Source organism: Trifolium pratense, linkage group LG5 (genome assembly GCF_020283565.1).
Source record: "Trifolium pratense cultivar HEN17-A07 linkage group LG5, ARS_RC_1.1, whole genome shotgun sequence".
NCBI lineage: Eukaryota > Viridiplantae > Streptophyta > Magnoliopsida > Fabales > Fabaceae > Trifolium > Trifolium pratense.
Window position 1 is genome coordinate 32,761,149 of NC_060063.1, and position 14,108 is coordinate 32,775,256.

At 37.9% G+C, this 14,108-nt stretch overlaps 1 non-coding gene across 1 annotated transcript; it reads right to left on the bottom strand.

Moving 5' to 3' along the window:
• Nucleotides 1–6,777: 6,777 nt before the first annotated feature.
• Nucleotides 6,778–6,884, bottom strand: LOC123887791. The gene has a single exon (XR_006801785.1). It is a non-coding gene; the product is annotated as a small nucleolar RNA R71 (small nucleolar RNA).
• Between the last annotated feature and the right edge of the window lie 7,224 nt (nucleotides 6,885–14,108).

The window sequence follows — 14,108 nt, forward strand, 5'->3', positions numbered from 1 at the left end:
TGAGTAAATGAAATGTTCTCTCCCTTGCTTCATGGCCATAAGGGCGCCACACACACACCTCACAAGGCCCATTGGGCCTCAAGCCCATTGGCTTGGCCCAATAACACGATAACTCTCACTATCGCTTAATAACTAAAGTACTCGATAAATAACTCTAGTTATTAACTTAATTAAAATGCCACGTTAAATAAAATATTTTAACACATTAAAATTAATAATTTGAAAATTGGGTCGTTACAATTCATACTACCACTCCCCCTGAATTTGTGCATGATAGAGCACAAGCATACAATGTAGTCAACCATAGGAACTACAACATCCTTGTAATAGCAGAAGCATTCAATCAGAGTGATCAACGCTTAATGGTTGTTGTAGACACACATGTGTGCATTCATAAATAAGCATGTACAAGTTACCCATATTTCTATGACTGTAACTATCTAAGTCACCCATATTGTTATGACTGTGACCCAAATCACCCATATTTCTATGATTGTGATCCTAAGCATAAAAGTCATCCATATTTCTATGATTATGACTAAGCACGATGAATCATCCATATTTCTATGACTATGATTATCATCATGCCCTATGCTACAAGTTTAAATGCTTTTTGGAATTCTTGCATGCACATCACACAGAGTTGAAGGTAACATTTACTCCGCTCAGACATAGGCCTAGAAGATTAACACATCGCAGGAAGAACCGCAACAACATACACACCAGATGTCAGCACATCTGTCCACACATCACGCAGATAGATCTAACATATCACAGATCACTACTAACTTGTACATGCTTATTTATGAATGCACATCATACAGAGCTGAAGGTAACATTTACTCCACTCAGACATAGGCCTAGAAGATTAACACATCGCAGGAAGAACCGCAACAACATACACACCAGATGTCAGCACATCTGTCCACACATCACGCAGATCGATCTAACATATCACAGATCACTCTTCCCCCTTTTTAGCCACAAATTCTGACAAATAAAGTCAGTGTGCATTAAACAAAAGAACAGAGGCATAGAGGTACCATAACAGTATCAGAAGTGCAAGTTACATAACAGAGAGAACTAAACTCTCACAAAAGAACCACATAGGGAGAAATAAACTCCCACATACTGAGAAAAATAAATTCTCACACATCAGATCAGGATGTCTAGACATCAGGCATGACATCACACATCAGGAACATAGCACTCCCACAACCATCAAGCACGCTATCATAGCATAAGCTATCAGAACACATTATCAGGCTAGCTACACACTACTACTCCTCCTGAATAGCATTACTCCCCCTTAACACATGCATATATATATATAACACACACACTCCCCCTCAATACGAGCATAGAAGCATAAGAACAACAATACAAGCATAGAAGCATAAGAACAGCAACTTCACCAAATGTAAGAACATCAGTCCACACATTTGTCCACACACACACTGCTCCCCCTTATCATATATAAATCAATAGTGGAGGAACCATATCATATCCACCACATCAAACTCCATAGTCAACACTCATAGTAGACATTTTCCCCTTGTTTCCACAACATGACAAGAGCATGAGAAACCATTGTGCTTGGAAACAACATGTACCAACCGGCAGAGAAAACAATGTTAGGAACATGTGGTCCGACAAAAGAAATCTATAGTCAGAAGTCAAAGACACTCCCTTTTTGGCTTTGGAGTGCTTCTGATCTTTCAATCTCAAAGTGTCGTCTCATAAAACTCTTAGAGATTACACCCATAAAGGTTATTGGTAGCTTCACCATGAACGTTGTAGCTTGCTTTATAGTTAAAAACATACTCACCAAAAATCTAGCTTCTCATATCATTATCTCCTTTAAAACACAAATTTTTATTTGTAGACATTTTCTTTAAAATGAATGAAACATTTTCTAAGAGGACAGAAGAGATGTCAACTTTCTTCCTGTCAAGTGACATGATGCCCAGAACATCATCCTCAATATTTGGCTCACAGTCAACCACATTCTGGCATTTTGGTGAAAGATGTTGTACACAATGTTGGAACACTTGAGATAACACGATGTTGAGACAAATGTTACAACATCTCAAGTTATTCAACACAGATGAGTATTATTCAGTTTCAATCTCAAGAGACATATACCAAAAGCATCTTCAACAATAGATATATTGTTATCACATAAGAACCTCAAACTAGAGGTTTCAGAAACAGGTCTGAAACAGTCATATACAATAGTAGTAATCACCTCTGATCATGACATATCTGAGCATTATCGCATCTGATCACATATAGTACTTCTCAGCAGAATGCACATCCACACAAACAATCATACCATGCTAGTTCTCTTTAACTCACACTTTAAGCAACAACTTTGGTCAAGTGGAAGATCATCAGGATCAGTTTCTTTAATAAAATTTACCCAAGTAAATCTGAAAGAATCATCAACAACTAAAAAGACATACTTCTTTCGACCAAGGTTTTCAACTTGCATAGTGTCATACCCCAAATTTTGCCTGTCTTTTACTATCATATGGATTGTTTTTCGCATTTATTTTCAAATATGTGAATTAGTCAATTTGGTAGTAAAAAGAGTGTTCAAAGAGTTTCAAGCGCGAGGTTGTGTGTTCGAGTCCCACTAATGTCTTTTTTATAAATATATTTCATCTTGTTTAAGTTTTTTATTAGTAACTTTCTTGAAAAAATCCAAAAATATGTTTAGTGTTTATTTATTTATCATTATTGTTATTATTATTATTAATAACAAAAATCAAACAAAAAAAGAAATAAAAGGCAACAATAACAACACACAGTCGGCAACAACACAACATGCAGTGGAATCCACATTTCAATCCCTCCTTGATTCAACCTTCTTCAATTCCCTTCCAAATTTTCATCAAACAAAATAAAGGGAAATAAATGGCTATCTTTACCTTTTTTGATCAATCCTCTGAGCATAAATTCAAGCCAAAATCACAAGCAAAGGGGAAGGAGGACAGAACGCAAAAGAGAGCAAAAATCAACGCAGCAGCAGCAGCAAAAATCACAAAAAACACAACACATCAGCGCTGCTCTTTTCTCCTCTCACATAATGAAAATAAAGGGTATTGGAATTAAAGATTATATTATTCAAAGTAGCAATAATTGTTGAATGCTACTATACGTGTTCTGTTTTGTTCATTCACTTGTGTACATATTACATATGAAAATATATAGGCCTATGGAGCCTAACCTGCAAGGCTGCAACGGTAACAATAATATATACATGGAAATACCATTAAGTAGTTTTATTATGGCTATTATCTTTGTTTGACTGAACCAACGGTAATGTTGATATTAGGAAATATTATTAAGTGATTTTATGAGTATTATTTGGTTTAACTCCATGTATTAAAGCAATGCATTCACACAAATTGATTTCCAATGGTTTGTTTGATTGGTCTTTATTTGAGCCATTAACTATGGAATCTTCATGATTCTTTACATCCCCCTTCAAGGTTGGCAGAGAGTGTAGATGAACGTCAAGCTTGTATCGGAAAGTGGCAAAAGGAGCTTTACCCAATGCTTTGGTAAAAACATCTGCAATTTGTTGAGTTGTAGGCAAGTATTGAAGTTGAAGATGACCATTGGTAACTTTTTCTCGGATAAAATGATAGTCAATCTCAATATGTTTGGTTCGAGCATGAAATACTGGATTATGAGCCAAGTGAATTGCACTTTTGTTATCACAAAGGAGGAGTGGACGTCGCTCAAGTTTGATCCCGAGGTCATGGAGGAGATGTTGGAGCCATGTTAGTTCAGCAGCTGTGGTTGCCAACGACCTATATTCAGCTTCGGTGCTCGAACGAGAGACAGTGGGTTGCTTCTTGGAAGCCCATGATATGCAGTTCGATCCAAGAAAGATGCAATAACCAGTTGTGCTTCTTCTAGTAGTCGGACATCCTGCCCAATCTGCATCACAAAAGGCATTAAGAGTTAGAGAACTTTGAGATAAATATCGAAGGCCATGTGTCAATGTTCCTTTGATATATCGCAGAATACGTTTGACTGCACGCATGTCCTTTTTTGTTGGATTTTGAAAATGTTGGCACACAACATTTACAGCATGTGTAATGTCTGGTCTTGTGAAGGTAAGATACTGGAGGGATCCACATAAACGACGATATTCAGTAGAATCCACAGACTCGTGATCATCAGATAGTTCAATTGCTTTGTGAGCAATAGGAGTGCTAATTTTTTAAGCTTCGAGCATTTTTGCTTTTGCTAGAAGGTCTCGTGCATATTTTGTTTGGGAGATTGTGATACCACCAGAAAAATATCTAATTTCAAGACCTAAGAAATAATGTAGTTGTCCCAAGTCTTTGAGAGCGAAGTCCTTGTTGAGACGTTGGGTAAGACTAGATATGAAGTTTGAATTATGATAACACTGAAAAATATAGTATTTATTTTATAATATTAATTTAATATTTTATTATTTTCTTTGCATTTTAGTAGTATTATTATCATTTTTTATTGTGTATTACAGGTATTTCCGGAACTTCTCGAAATAAAAAAGGTCACAAAATTAATGTCAAAGTGGATAAAAAATACATTGGATCAGATGGAAGAGAAGCCCAAAAGAAGTTGGACGAACAAGCCAAGCCCACATGCACTTGGCATGTGCCAGGCACATGTGGTCCACACAACAACACATGGCGTTGGCCATGCTTGTGGCACTCGCCACACCCATAAGACATGGCGCCGGCCATGTGCCTTGTGGCACCCGCCACAGGCTTTGCACACATGGCGCCCGCCATGTGCTTTATGGCACCCGCCACGTAGTATCTCCTTCCTACTTTCACGGGCACGTTTCACACGGCTTTATCCTCAACTGCTCCTCAGATTTCGGCGCTCCTCAGATTTCGGTGGAAGTAGCTACGATATGCACGTTTCTTATAACGGAACAACGGATTCGAAGGAGATATTTGTATCTCATAAAGACTATAAATAGAGAACACTAGTCAGTGTCTTTCACATATTATTCTACGCAGACTTAAGAGAAAAATTCAGTTTAAAATTCAGTTGTTAAGTAGTCTTAGTTTACGGAGCAAAAAGGTGTGGTGTTGCTGCTTACACTTCCAGTTCCAGTTTCAATCAGTGTCTTTGATTTCCTCGTTCCTGTGTACCTGTACTAGTTTCACTAGTATTTGTAAGTTTTAATAACAGTACTTTTGTTTTATTCAGTTCCAATATTTAGATTTTTGCTTTAATATAATTACCAATTCAAGTTTAATTTTATTATATTCCAGTTTGATATTCGTACCGTCTTATTCATATGCTCTGTTTGATTTACGGTTACTCTGTTTAAATGTTTCGTTTAACTAAGAATTATTTAATCAGTATCTTGTCAAAAAAAATCATGCGTAGCTAAATCTATTTAACTGGAATGTGAATTAGGAAGCTAATCTGGATTTGGTAATTAATCTGTGACTTACGTTTTTAACCTAGTTTTCTGTTCAGTTTTTAATAATTAAATTAAAGATTTTGCACGAGAGTGAAAATTAACTAAGGTATAAATTAATAGCGCGAAAGTGTGAGATTTGTACCGGATAGTAAAAACTGAACATTAATTTTAAACACCGCGACAGCTCTTTAAAATTAATTAAACTATATTAGTTTTCAAAAAGTATTTTATAAATAAATGTGAGAGCGAGAGTGAAGCATTCATTTATATATTATAGTATTAGTTCAATAGCGCGACGGCGTGAGACTATATTTTTAAATTAATGTTGTTTTGAGAAAACTAGATCTTTTTAATTAAATCGAATTGATTTTCAAAAAGTATTTTTATAAGTAAGTGCGAGAGCGAAAATGAAACATTTATTTTATATCTATACGATATTACTCAATAGCGCGAGAGTGTGAGACGCGTATCTTTTAATCAATTTCAGTTTATTAAAAAGGTAACATTATTTCAAAACACAGTTTAATTACCGATTCCATTGAAGCAACTTAATTTACATTCCGGTTAATTTAATAATATTTTATTCAATACAGTTTAATTAATTATCTAAAACGCCTTCTTTAATTAATATCTAGCCTTAACCTTACGATATATTAAAAACATAAGCGAAATATTAACAAATAGTCCCTGTGGGATCGATAATCTTTTATAACTACACGATATACCTGTGCACTTGCAGAGTTATCGCATCAAGTTTTTGGCGCCGTTGCCGGGGACTAATTTAGTCAATTTTCGCTAATTAGTTTTTAATCTGTAACGATTAAGGCAAACCCTTTTTCTTAGGTTGTATGCCCAATACTCGTAACTCTAAGGAACCATTACAACAACCTATACCCGAAATAGAACGTTTTATTCATTTGAAACGTCGAATCCGCGAACTTCAAAACCTCTTACCCATGGCTAACAACGCACGTCCTCTTAGGGACTACGCCGTTCCTTCCGAAGAGGAACCTCATTCGAGTATCGCGCCCCCTAACATCGAAGCAAGAAACATCGAATTGAAACCCGCGTTGTTGCAAATCGTGCAACAAAACCAATTCTCTGGTTCGCCCACGGAGGATCCGAACCTCCACCTATCGGTGTTTGTGTAGTACGCAGACACGATAAAAGCCAATGGTGTCGAACCCGAAGCAATACGACTCCGTCTTTTCCCGTTCTCTTTAAGAGACAGAGCTAGAGCTTGGCTTCAAGCTCTACCTACAAACTCCATCACTACATGGAACGAATTGAAGAAGCAATTCTTGGCCAGATATTTCCCGCCAAGCAAGACAGCTATGTTGAGAGCCCAAATCAACGGATTTAGGCAAAAAGATGGAGAATCACTCTTCGAAGCTTGGGAAAGATACAAGGATATGATGAGACTCTGTCCACACCACGGTTTAGAACAATGGCTTATAATCCATACCTTCTATAATGGGCTGTTATATAACACTAGACTTACCATAGATGCGGCCGCCGGTGGCGCGCTAATGGATAAACCTTACCAAGAAGCCACCCAGCTTATAGAAAACATGGCCCAGAACCATTATCAATGGGGAAGCGAACGCGCTGCCATAGAGAAATCCCAAACGAAGGGTGGAATGTACGAAGTAAGCGGCATAGACCAAGTCAATGCAAAAGTAGAAGCCCTTTCTCAGAAATTGGAAAGTTTAACTCTACCAGCTACCGTAGCTGCAGTGCAGCCAAACTGCGTACTATGTGGAGTTCCCGGACACATACCCTCCGAATGTCAATTACTTGCCGGACTCGACCAAGTAAACTATGCCCAAGGGAACCCTTACTCCAATAGTTATAATCCTGGTTGGAAGAACCATCCTAATCTCTCTTACAAAAACAACAATGCCTTATTTCCCCCTAGTCAAACACCTCCAGGTTTTCAAAAGCAAATGGGACAACAAGCTACAACCCAACCACCTAAAAAATCTAACTTTGATCTGATGATGGACAAATTCCTAAACCAAAATATTCATACGAATGAATTAGTGAAACAATTATCAAACAAAGTAGATGCACTAGCCACCCATAACAAGATGTTAGAAACACAAATTTCTCAAGTGGCACAATAACAAGCAGCTCTCGCCGCTCCAGCCGACACTTTTCCAGGCCAACCCGAACTAAATCCTAAAGGGCACGCAAATGCCTTACATGCTGTAACAACTAGGAGTGGGAAAGAATTACAAGACCCAGTTGCTCGTATTGTTAAGAAACCGGAAATCAATGACAAGACCGATGAGGCAAAAGAAACCTCGAAAGATACCATAAGAGAGTCTGAAAACGCTAAACCGGAGGACAAGGAAGAAACAAAAGAAAAAGATCCACTTCCTGTCTACAAAACTCCTATCCCCTTTCCACACAGACTCGCAAAGCCAAAAACAGATAGTCAGTTTAAAAAGTTTGTGGAACTTCTAAAACAACTTAACATAACTATACCTTTTTCCGAAGCCATAGCGCAAATGCCAACATATTCTAAGTTCCTTAAGGAAATTCTGTCAAACAAGAGGAAACTAGATGATGATAGTACCGTTGCACTTACTGAAGAGTGCAGTGCCATATTTCAAAACAAGATGCCACCCAAGCTAAAAGATCCGGGAAGTTTCTCAATTCCTTGTGTAATTGGCAACTTTGTAATAGATAAAGCACTTTGTGATTTAGGAGCCAGCGTTAGTCTTATGCCCCTCTCAATTAGCAAAAAGTTAAACTTAAATGATCTAAAACCTACTAGGATGTCCCTTCAATTAGCTGATCGCTCGATCAAATACCCTGTAGGTATCTTAGAAAATATTCCAGTAAAAATTGGCCAGCTATATATCCCTACAGATTTCGCTGTAATGGACATCACGGAAGACGCTTGTATTCCTATTCTATTAGGAAGACCTTTCCTAGCCACTGCAGGCGCAATAATAGACGTGAAGCGAGGGAAACTCACTCTTGAAGTAGGAGAAGAGAAAATTGAGTTTATTCTTTCTAAATTCATGAAAACACCCGCAATAGAAGACACTTGTTACGCCATCGATATAATTGAAGAGTGTGTTAAGGAAATAGAGAAAGAACTACCTCAAGAAATAGAAATTCTAGAACCTCCTATAGATGAAGGCCAAGCTTCACTAAAACTTAGTATAGAAGATAACTTGAGAGAGGAACCTCCATTCAAACCCAATCTCACGCCGGAACCTAAACAATCTTCGCTAGAACTCAAACCGCTACCTAAAAACCTTAGATATGAATATTTAGATGATGACCTGAATCGTCCAGTCATAGTAAATGCTGACCTAAACCCTATAGAGACCGAGAAATTACTAGACGTCTTAAGAAAATACCCTGCAGCCTTAGGATACAACATCTCCGACCTAAAGGGTATAAGTCCTTCTGTGTGTATGCATCGTATCTTACTAGAAGAAGACGCAAAAACCTCTAGAGAACACCAAAGAAGAATAAATCCTATCTTAAGCGAAGTAGTGAAGAAGGAAGTGTTGAAACTTCTTGATGCAGGCATCATATACCAAATATCCGATAGTAAATGGGTCAGCCCTGTTCATGTGGTACCTAAGAAAGGAGGACTTACAGTAGTGAAAAATGAGAAGGGAGAAGCTGTTTCAAAACGAATCGAATCTGGCTGGCGAATGTGCATTGACTATAGGAAGTTAAACAAAGCCACTCGCAAAGATCATTTCCCTTTGCCTTTTATCGATCAAATGCTTGAACGTCTAAACACTCCTATTTCTGTTACTTAGATGGATATTCCGGATTTTTCCAAATCCCAATTCACCCCGATGATCAAGAGAAAACTACCTTCACCTGTCCTGTAGGTACCTTTGCCTATAGGCGAATGCCATTTGGATTATGTAACGCCCCTGGAACTTTCCAACGATGTATGATGGCTATATTCGATGACTTTATAAACAACATCATGGAAGTCTTCATGGACGACTTTTCAGTTTATGGGGAAAGTTTCGAAGGTTGTCTCACCAATCTAGAGTTGGTTTTACAAAGGTGTGTAAAAGTGAACTTAGTACTAAATTGGGAAAAATGTCATTTCATGGTTCAAGAAGGACTAGTACTAGGACACATAGTATCCAATAAAGGGATAGAAGTAGACAAAGCTAAAATAGAAGTAATTGAAAACCTTCAACCTCCCAAAACAATTAGAGAAATACGAAGTTTTCTAGGACATGCCAGTTTTTATCGGCGATTCATTAAAGATTTCTCTAAAATAACCAAGCCTTTAACCGGTCTTTTAATCAAGGACGCTGAATTCATCTTCGATGATAAATGTATGGAAGCATTCCAGCTCCTTAAGCAAGCCTTGATTTCCGCACCTATAATGCAACCTCCTGATTGGGGTGAACCTTTTGAAATCATGTGTGATGCCAGCGATTACGCTGTAGGAGCCGTTCTTGGCCAAAGAAAAGACAAAAAGCTACATGCTATTTATTATGCAAGTAGAACTTTAGACGCGGCACAACTAAATTATGCCACAACAGAAAAAGAACTCTTAGCGGTAGTTTTTGCCATTGACAAATTCCGCTCTTATTTGGTAGGAGCTAAAATCATCGTTTATACTGATCACGCAGCAATCCGCTATCTCCTAAACAAAAAGGATGCAAAACCAAGACTCCTAAGATGGATACTGCTACTACAAGAGTTCAACCTAGAAATCAAAGATAAGAAAGGAATAGAAAATACAGTGGCGGATCATCTATCTAGACTTGATGATATCAAAGAAGATAAAATCCCAATTAATGATGATTTCCCCTGTGATAGGTTAATTTCCCAATCTGACCTTCCTTCTAACAAAAATGAAATCAGCCATGAATACACAGAAACCGCATTTGCACAAATCGTTGTTCCATGGTACGCTGATTTCGCCAATTACTTAGCCGCCGGAGTTTTACCACCTGAACTAACCTATCAAAAGAAGAAAAAGTTCTTTCATGACGTCAAACAATATTATTGGGATGAGCCTCTCTTATTTAAAAGAGGCGCTGATGGAATTTTTCGTCGGTGTATCCCTGAAGAAGAAACAGAGAGCGTTCTCAACCACTGCCACTCATCACCTTATGGCGGACATGCAAGCACGTCTAAAACCGCCCATAAAATCCTCCAAGCAGGACAATACTGGCCTAACATTTTCAAAGATGCCCACGCTTTCATTGCAAAGTGTGACCAATGCCAGCGAACTGGAAATATTTCCAAAAGAAATGAGATGCCGCTTAATAACATTTTAGAGGTCGAAATCTTCGATGTTTGGGGAGTAGATTTCATGGGACCTTTTCCATCCTCCATGGGTAATAAATTCATACTCGTAGCCGTAGACTATGTGTCAAAATGGATAGAAGCCATAGCTTCACCTACAAATGATACGCGAGTAGTAATTAAGTTGTTCAAGAAAACCATTTTCCCTAGGTTTGGAATCCCTAGGATAGTTATAAGTGATGGCGGATCTCACTTCATATCAAAGCAATTCGAAAATCTACTTAAGAAATGTGGAGTGAAACACCGAGTTGCAACACCTTACCATCCACAAACAAGCGGCCAAGTTGAAGTCTCTAATAGAGAAATCAAATCAATCCTAGAGAAAACTGTTTCCACTTCTAGAAAGGATTGGGCCGCAAAGCTTGACGATGCTTTATGGGCCTATAGAACAGCTTACAAAACACCCATAGGAACCACTCCATTCAAACTCGTATATGGAAAGTCATGCCACTTGCCAGTAGAATTAGAACATAAAGCCTATTGGGCAGTTAAAACCCTTAATATGGATTATCAAGCTTCCGGTAGGAAAAGGATATTAGATTTGCATGAACTAGAGGAATTAAGGTTAGACGCCTATGAAAATGCCAAAATATACAAAGAACGAACTAAAAAATGGCATGATAGGCACATACATAAGAGAGAATTCAGAGTGGGAGAACTTGTACTCCTTTTTAACTCTAGATTACGATTGTTCCCTGGAAAACTCCGATCGCGATGGTCGGGACCTTTTGAAATCAATAGAGTTTTCCAAAGCGGCGCTATAGAAATTAAAAGTCAGTCAAAACAAACATTTATTGTTAATGGGCAGCGTCTAAAGCATTACTATATCCCAAGCGATGGAGAATACTCCTCTAGCTTTAAGCTAGATGATCTCCCTCTGACAACTTAGTTTTTCAACTTTTACCTGGTCGAGCTACCGACGTTAAATGAAGCACTGCATGGGAGGTAACCCATGATTTATCTTTTGTTCTTATTATGTTTTTCATTTCTTTATTTTCATTTTTGTCTTTTGTTCTTATTATGTTTGAATTATGTGGAAGTGGGAAATATGATAAATTTTTTTGATCAGCACTAACCCTTGTGATTACTTGTGAAATAACAGATTTAGATTAAAAAAAATGGCTGATAATCAGACTACATCCTTCAGAAGTAACACACAACGAAAGCGCTACGAATCTCTTTTCCAGAAAGAAATGTCCCCCCATGTTTGCCCTGATGGAAACACTATGATAGCCCTGGGAATATCTGAGAGTGTGAGGTATCTTGTCCACCAGCTGGGGTGGGATAACTTTATTTTCTCCGACCTATCCACTTTTCGCAACTTGACTTTGGAATTCTTGAGTTCGTTCAAATATGAACCAAACCGAGGGACTTATCTTCATGGAGGACTAGTAACCTTTAGGATGCTTGGACATACTTATCACCTGACAACCCATGAGATAGCTGAAATCTTAGGAGTCCCTAGTGGCCTCAATGCCTTTACGAAAGTCCAAGATGATTCCTTTATGGATAGCGAACTCGATTATTATTGGGGAAGCATATCCGGAAACCCTAACACCGCTCTTTCTGCTAGGTATAACACCGAAATTCACAACCCAGCCATTAGATACTTCCACAAAATCATCGCTCATACATTTTTCGGGAAACCTACAAACATCCAGACCGTCACCAAAGAAGAACTTTTTCTAATGTTTTGTGTTTCCCAAAACAGACCTGTTAATGCTGCTGTCTTTCTCCTAAACAATATTGCTAAAATAATTAAGGAACCAACCAGCCGCATTAGTATCGGTGGCTTCGTAACCTTTTTTGCTAGGGCATTAGGTCTACACGCCCAACTCTCCTGTGTCACTCCTTCTGCAAGTATCCAACCCATGGATATAATCTTTTGCTTTAACCAACACCTAATAGGAAACCTGGGACCTGTGGAGTATCTATTATTGATTAATTTTGAGTCTGTGCACCAATTTACCTTACCCAATACTGAGAAAACAAGCGTGCACAATAAACAAAATTGGCTGTATGACTTAGAAGGACACGGTGAGACTGACCCCGAAACCCCCCCCCCCTCTACCACTACACTCCGGGACCTCCATCTCCCATCCCTCAGGCTAACTCCTCTACTGTTACTCCATTTCAGAACAAATATGAAGTTGCAATCGCGAGCCTGCAAGATGAGATTGTCACGCTGCGTACAGATCTTTCTACACTCAGCTGCGATTTCCATAAATTCATGAACATTGCAAATGACCAGTTTGATCACTATACAGAAGACATTCATAGCATTCGTAAAGCCCAGCCTATTCCTGACGCGGCTGAAGAAACTCCACCTAGTGGCTGACGACAAACATCTGTCATTTTTCCTCTTTCGCGCCGAAACACCTCTTTGAATAAATTTGCGCGAAAGAAAACATTTATTTCCCGCTTTCAGTATTTTATTTTTTATGCATCCAAACTATTTAATTTTCCTGCATAAATTTCTCAATTAGATACAATTATTTTATTTTGCTATTAATAAATTATGTACGTATTTTCATGTTAGATTTCCTTTTTCTGCATGTTTCATCTATATATATATATATACTATTCAACTTAGTTAAAATTTTCGTACTGCTTTGCTACTATGGTCAATATCCAATTATAGTATCCACATAATTGTTTAGTCTAGTCAAAAGCATTTCTTACACACTGCACAACTAGAAAATTTTATCAGCTCACATGACCCTATATGCAACAAGCTACACTTAATTTTCTGCAAGTCACATGCACAAGTATCATCTCTTTTTATAATTATTATGAACATGCAAACTCATGTGACCTGCAAGGCTATATAGAGATTCCTTCATTGTTTCACTGCTACACGCCATGCATTCCCCTATATAATTTAATACCATTTGAGTCACATACCCAATAACACACTATAAACCACCCAATATAAAGACAAAAGCAAAAATTGTGTCAGGCATCACAACATATGGCTGGCGCCACACACACATGCCAATAAGCATGTGGCGTGCGCCACACAACATACCAAGCTCTCCTTAAATTTCATTTCATTCAATACTTCTCCTAATTAATTCACCCGGCCTTCTAGTATCATCTCTTTTGCAACACTTTTGTTCAAATATAGTCCTCACAAGTACACACTTGCACGAAGCTTACAAAGAAAAAATACAATTATAATGGCTCAACCAGACTATGAAGTCATCTTTAGGAAAGGCAGAAATGAAAAGCAAGCTAGTCTTTATCAAGAGTTAAGCACTAGAGAAATTGTATCAACCAGGTATTGTGATGAATCTTGTTTAAAATTGTTAGGTTTGTATGATAGCGTCAATTTTATGCTTGATTCTCTCCA